We start from the raw sequence: 7,857 nt of genomic DNA on the forward strand, positions 1-7,857 counted from the left end.
TGGTTGGGGGGTGGATGGGAGAACAACCTTTCTAACCCATAGTTCCATAGTCAGAACAAAGATCTCTTAAAAGAAAGAGTGAAACCAATATTGTCAAAAGAGAGAGACACTGTGAGAATGGGTGGTTAGCAGATTCTAGCTAAAGATACCAGAGGGTGACCCTCCGACTTGGAGAAGGACCCCGGATGGAACAAGAGGGAACTGAGAACCAGCTACTGATAGGGTACCCATGCCCCAGTGGATGGGCCCACACCCATGCACACATGGTCAGCACTAATTGGACTCGAGGTGCCACTAATAATATTTTTTGTTTTTAAAAAGGACATGATCAGGAGGGGAGGGGTTGCTGGGTCCCAGAGGAGGTGATGAGAGTGGAAAGATCAGAATTCATTGCACACATGTATGAAATTTTCAGAGAATAAGTAAAAAAATACTATAGGAAAGGAAGACAGAATAAGTGGGGACCCAGGATTGGTAAACAAATGAGCGGAATATGAGGTGTTATTTCTTCTCATAGTTTCTTTAGAAGAACACTATTTAAAGCACAGATAGTAACACCATAAGGAAGGTTTTACAATGTGTAGAACTAAAAAAAATGACAACGTATCAGCCTGGGAGAGGGGGCATCGGGGTTACATAAAAACATAAGATTATTAAATGTGTGAAGTGAGAGCAGGAAGCAGGCATGTTCACGTGTGAAGTGGGAGGTGAGAAGCAAGGTTGGGGGAAGCAGAGCAACACTGACTCTGATGCCCAATAACCACAAGATTCCATCATGGTAATGGGAGGTATGACGTGTGGATTTGACCAGCATTTCCCCAAAACTAGAAGAATGGCTATTTCATACTGAAATGGTAGGCTGTGGGGTCTGAAATGAGGACAGGCTCTCCCCAACTCTGTAGGTCACAGATAGAGTGAACTGCTGACTGCCGATGGGTGTGTTCAAGCCTGACTCCATCTCTCAGTTTTCAGTGCTCAATTTACCAGAAGCATTTGTTCCCCTCGAGAATCTGCAGTACACAAGAACATGCTTTATTTTTTTTCACATTCTACTGGTTATATTCATTGCTTGTTGTCCTCAATTATGTTTTATTATGGGTTTAAAAGATGCATATTATATGACATGCTATTATTGTGCTGACTACAATCATCCCTTGGCGTCTCGGGAATTGGTACCAATATCCTCCTCAGATACGAAAATCCCCAAATGCTCAGGCCCATGTTAATGACACAGTGTGTGGGCATAAGCTGTGAACATCCTCCGGCATACTTTAAATCATCTTCAGGTGACTCCTCACACCTAACACAGTGTAAACACACCAGTTGCAAGTAGTCATTATATCACATGGTTTAGGAAAAAAGACAAGGAAAGGTTCAAACATGTTCGGTACAATTGGGGGCGCGGAACCCATAGAGACAGAGGGCCAACTATATTATAATCGTGGTATTTTACGATTGGTGAGAATGGGCCCATAACAACAACAACAAAATGAGCAGAAAAGAAGGCAGTCTCAAACGCCAAAGCAGTAAAAACGGAGGGCACTAACTCTCAGCAGCTGAGTCGTTGCCATTAGTAACCCTTCGGTCAAAACCTGAGGTCAGAATGGAGATTGTTGTGATGGCTGTGTAAAGAGAGACACACCCTTCATCGCCCTGTCTCCCTCCCAATGTCCACCTCGCTCATTTGTCCCCACCACCTTTTCCACTCTTCTCACTAGTCTTCTCCCTGTCACTCTCATGGGTCCCCTAACTAATCTCTCTGAACTCCTTGTAAACTTTATCTCCACCCTCCTTCAGGGCCAGACATAATTTCTTAGAACCTGTCAGGCCCAAGTTTGTCATGTGAACACCTTCTTGAAGCCCAGCCCATCCCAACATATAAATCTGTCATCATAAAATAAAGGTGTAGACTTTAGTCTTGACATTTTATTCTTTGCCCTTGACAACTGTCTAGGTTGTGGCGGGTGAATTCTAATAACAGTCTATCAAAGCTTTGATGTGTTTGTTATTATGATGGTCTAGAGAGCTACAAACATCTTATAAATAGCCAGCTTGATGCCGCTGGCTCTTGAATTCCCCCGATGTCATGAGTCCTCTTGTTAAGATAATGTCTGATGGCCTGAACCTGTAATCACATGGGGCCTCCCGTCTGAACCTTTGTGAATCACTGGGCAGAGGGGGTAGTCTCTGCTCTCACCTTTTTGAGCCTTTCTTCTGATGTTGCCTGGGTGAGTTTGCCTTTGCTGGAGAGCATTCGCTCAGTGTTGATGCATCTGACAACGGCTTCTCTCATCCTCCCCAGGTATCCAGGTGGCGATGGCTCTTTGCTCTTCTCTGCTGCTGCTTCCTATCAGCTGCCTCTGTTTGCCTTCCTCCCAGCACCAAGAGAGATGAGTGGAGAGAGGGCGGGCAGAAATGTCCTCACCAGTCTATGTCTCTGATTTCTTGCCTGTGCAGATGTGTACACCCACTCTTAATTCATCTTTTTCTTTTGGTCAATAATTCTTTCAAATATTTACTGAGTGCCTCCTAGGCACAAGCATTGGGCAGCAGCAAATACCAGAGGTTACTGTCAAATGGGAGTGAAGGGAGTAGATATTAAATAACCAATTATTCAATTAATGCTTTCAACTACAGACCTGAGAAGGATTGGGTGAGAAAGGTGCTGCAAGAACAAGCGAGGACCCATCTGATCCAAGCATCAGACAGGGCTTCCACGGACAATTTTGAGCTAAAGCACAAGTTTAAAAGCAATGTGGTTGAAGGACAGATGGAGAAAATCAGAGAGGCTCCCGAGTGGTTTTGAGGTTGCAGAGGACCCACAGGGGGTGTATGTGACAGATTGGCAAGACTCTGTTGCTGTAAAACCCAGCAGGCATCTGGAGGACTGAGGCTCCATCTAAAAAGTAGCTTAAGTTGAAAGATTCTCAGGCATCCACAGCATCAATTTCAAAGTTAGTTCAGTAACAGAACGAAACAAATCCACAGACATAGAGACACCGCCAATTTTCAGTGCCACTGACTGGAGAGAACCCTCGGTCCTCCAGCAGCTGTGGCTCTGACAATCCGTCCTCCTGCCCAGGAGTATTCCCCATTTCGTCACATTAATGGAAACAGCACAGTCAGAGGCAATGCGGTTAACTGAACTGTTCTGATCCACCCAGGCCAGAGATTAGACTCATCATGCCGGGCGTTATCCCTCAAAAGGACATCTTCTGCCTCCACTTGGGAGCAATGTGCAACGGTAGCAGATCAGGCAGTGTTGTGTAACAGTTTCCTCGGAGATTGAAACATTCCTGCCGGGAAGCTCTTTAAACTTGAAGGTAAACCATTCAAAACAGCTTCAGGAAGTCCCTGAAACTGACCAGATTCACTAGGCCCCTCCCTACTAGAGGAAACAAAGTTGAGAGTGCCCCTCAGGCTCAGGGAAGCCAAGATGCAAGGAAGACTTAGACCAGCCAAGCTGCAACTTGCGACCAGATCAGCGGCCTGCAAGCAGAATGCAGAAAGGTTTAGACCAACTGAGGCACCTGGAAAGGACCCTCTTCAACCTGTTGAGCTGCCTGCAGGCTGTGCAGTGTGCTCCAGATTCTCTGCTTTGTGAGCTGTCACCCATGCTGAGGTGGGTGTTGGTGATGCAGCTGCCTTTGAGTCATTTCTGCTCCTGGAAGTGATCCCTCACCCATATTCCTGTAAGTAACCAAAATACAACTTGTGGTTCACCAAATTGGACTTTGGTGGTATCTGTACTTTGATCTGCCATGGATTCCCTATCTGTAATGAGTAGATGTGTGTATTGGGTCTCCCCAAGTGAGGTTTTGTCACACAACAGGCAGAGGGGACATCAGAGTCACACACACACACACACACACACACACACACACACACACACACACACACGCACGCACGCACGCACGCACGCACTTCCAATGTGAGCATTTTCTAGCTAACAGCCTGACAATGAATTGTCTTCTCTAGGAAACGGGGATACATCAGACCATCTTCCGCTCTTCAGATTTGGGATTTTCCACCTCACTTAAGGCAGAGGCTATGATTTCTCACTCTCATCTTCTGCTCAGTCTCACTCATGTTAGATACCTCTGAATCACCCTATTCCATTAGGCTATGGTGGCCCACTTGAACCACATGAGTAAGTTTGCTTGTCCTCCAGTTTGCACATGATATCAGACCCTAGGAATCACTATCAGAAGGATGGGGGGAGGTGAGTGTGAGGTTTCTGTTACAGGGGTCCCAGCTCCTTCTAGGTAGGCCTCCCGTACTGACCTCGTGGCTTCAGTAACTATTCACTCCCCGTACTCTTCCCAGGCAATGACTCCTGGAACTGCTGACCCACAGAAACTGCTCTATCCCTTGTTGTTGTCCCTATAGTCTGCTGTGCTGGTTTGAAAGAAAATGACCCCCAAAAGGAGTGGCACTATTAGGAGGTGTGGCCTTGTTGAAGTAGGAGTGGTCTTCTTGGAGGAAGTGCATCACTGTGGAGGCGGGCTTTAAGGTCTCATATATGCTCAAGCCACGCCCAGTGAGACAGTTCACTTCCTATCACCAGCAAGATAGAGAACCCTCAGCTCCTTCTCCAGCACCACATCTGCCTGCATGATGACATGTCCTGCCATGATGATAACTGACTGAACCTCTCAGCTGCAAGCCACCCAATTAAATGTTTTCTTTTATAAAAGAATTGTCATGGTCATGGTGTCTGTTCACAGCAATAGAAACCCTAGCTAAGACATCTGCCCATACTTTTTCAAATAGCAGCTTTACTCATCCACTCGAGGTTGCTAGTTTGAGTGTACCAGGCTTCCTTCCTGTTCGACTATACCAGAATCAGAGCTGGCAAATCTCCATGTGTGGTCTGGTCTTAAAACAACAACTACTTGTTTTACCTTTCTGGCATTTTTTGGTTCAGATTACCTAGTGACTGGCCTCTGTAGGATCTTGAACAAGGTGGAGAAAACCAGCAAGTGCAGAGGAATCAGAAGGACATGGAGTCTGCTTCTCCTTTCTTTTCCTAGTGGGTTCTCCCTGACCCACCATGCCCACTGCCATCTACACTACTCTCCATGCCAAACATGATGTGCCTCCGATTTTTCCTTTCCTTTCCCTCTGTCTGTCATCCTCTTCCATCAGAAATCTAAGTGGCTCACTTCCTCATTAACATAAGGCCTTTCCTAACATCAGTTTTCAGCTAACTTCCTACAACCTAATTAAAGTTGGCACCCACATACCAGCCCTCGCTACCACCTTGCCTATTTTATTATATCCATAGCATCTGCCAATTCTATTTGGTAAAGATTTGGTTTTTTTTAATTGAAAACACACACACACACACACACACACACACACACACACACACTGCATTTCAATAACCAATCCCAAATTCCATGTGCTATTTGCTGAACTAACATAATATCAGTTCAAGGGGGAGATGTGTAGAAGAGACCCAAGCACATTATTTTGGCCTAAAGCTTCCTATCTGTCTCTTAACACAGCCACTTCTAGCAAAACCCTACCGTGAGCAAGGGTCCTTATCTCACCCACCACATTCTGCATAATGCAGAACAGGTCTGTACATTGTGTTAGTGTATGCCATTTCCAGTTTGGATGTATCTGTGGGGAACTGACAAACCGTTCTTTCCTGCCTGGTCTCCATTTCAGAAGCAAAACCACACACTGGCAGAATAAAGTTCTCCTTGATCTAGGAAGGTGACCCCACTGATCTTGAAGTTAGGTATGCACTTTGAGCAGACACATCCATTCACATGCTATTCATTGTGAAAGCTCCTACTACATGCTAGGCTTTGTGCTAGCAGCCGAGGAAGGCAAGATGAATAAAATATGGTTCTGTCCCTCCAGGTGCTCTTATATACCATGCTGGACTTCTGTGGGGTGAAAAGATGAAAGCCATTCTCTTCTGCAGTACAGAAGCAATGCACTAGACTATGTATTCCCATCACTCAGCACATGGTGAACATCTTGTACCCAGGAAAGCCAGGTCTTGACCTACAGCTACAGATTGAGAAACCATACGCGTGGTCTACATCAACATCAGAGACCCAGGGAAAGTTCAACATCTCAGTGAGTCACTGCCATATCATGGGACTTAACTCAAGTCCTTGGGGTTTAGGACAGAACCACAGTCATTCCTCAGACCCAGCTCTCACAGAGTTTCTCACAGAGTACATCCTTGTGAGTAAATACATGAGTGAATGAGAAAGCAATAAAGGCACTAATAGTAATAGCAGTCAGTCCACCTTCGCAACTTCTGGACTAGAGCACCTTGGCTATGGGAGCCTATGGATACTCAGGGTGTCCTCAGAAACTGGAGAAGTGAGGCCAGAGCCCAAAGGGGGCTCAGCATTAAAACAAGCTAGTGATGAAGAGTAGAAACAGAACAAATCAGTAAACTTACTTCAGGATTAGCTCTTTGGACCCTCGGGTGTCAGCTGAGCATTGATTATTAATTAGATAATGCTATTGCACTGGACAAAAAGCACAATGAAAGCCTTGAGTGCTTTTAAACACAGCCTTGGCTACTTGCGTCCTTTGGGAGCAGTGCTCTGTAAGGAACTATAGTTATTCATGAATAATGCTCAGACATGCCTTGTTGGAATAGCCATCAACTAAGCCACATGCTTCCTACTATTCTTACACACACATACACACACACACACACACACACACACACACACACACACACACACACACATTTTTAAAAAACAGCTTTCGCCTCAAAGGGAATAAGAGATAATTTATTCTGGGTCCAAATATGAGTGACTATGATCCCAAGTACCATGTTCCTCCATGGTAACTGTTTCATGAACTTTGAATAGATATAGAACAAAGAAAATAATATATCAAGATGCTTTTCAAAAATATTGATAGGAAAATCACATGGTCAGTTTCTAGCAAAATATGGAAATCTGTTATAACCCTCAGATGCTTTCTGATAACATTCTTAGCTTAGAAGTCTATTCATAAATTCCAAATGTATTTACCTAAGAATCACAATGATGTTAGGTCACACATAGAAGTTGGCAATAAACGGCTATTTATGAGGCTAAAGTAACCCAAGATAGTTGGGTTCTGGACCTGCAATTTTCCAACTCTTCATAATCATTGAAGTTCTAATTTGTCAATGGGCCTTGTAGAAGGTTTAATGTGGGTACAGCTGGGAACCTCACTTCATAATTTAGAAGCTGTCTGTATGGAATTAGACTCCAGGAACCAGTATGGAGGAGATGGCACCCGATGGCCAAGGTGTGAGGAGAAGTCACCTAGAGTCTTTGCACAGGGTAGGCTGAGAGGCCTGAGAAGACAGTGCCTCTTACACTGGCCATCTCTGGGCTGTGGCCTGAAGTCTCTGCCACCGTTCAGATGAGATGATGAATATAAGCAGCACCAGGAACCTAGTCACAAAGCAACTTGCAGAGATGACAGTTTTCTGCGTACAGCAGATGTGTGCTGTTTCTGCCATGTCTTGGGCATATGTAAGACTTGCAGGGTGTCAAAACCTCAAAACCACGGCTTTTAAACACATTACCTGTTCTAACTCAGTTCAAATTTCAAAAATAGTGGTTGGCACAGTCTTCGTGCAATCGATCCCAGAAAGCTTCTGTCGGCTCCTTTACAGAGGTTTCCCATCTGAGTATTTCCAGAAAGAACGACACTTTGCTCTCAATAGTCTGCCAGCTGGTCAGAGACAAAGCAGGTGCAGCCCTTTCTAAATACCATATGCACATACGTGCCTCCCCAGCGCCTGCCCCCTCCTGCCAGAATTTTGAGACAAGGCTTTGTTGGTAGTTAGACAGTTTTTTTTTTCCTTATACCAAACTTTAT

Source organism: Peromyscus californicus, unplaced genomic scaffold (assembly GCF_007827085.1).
Source record: "Peromyscus californicus insignis strain IS unplaced genomic scaffold, ASM782708v3 Scaffold_12__1_contigs__length_115047231, whole genome shotgun sequence".
Taxonomy (NCBI): domain Eukaryota; kingdom Metazoa; phylum Chordata; class Mammalia; order Rodentia; family Cricetidae; genus Peromyscus; species Peromyscus californicus.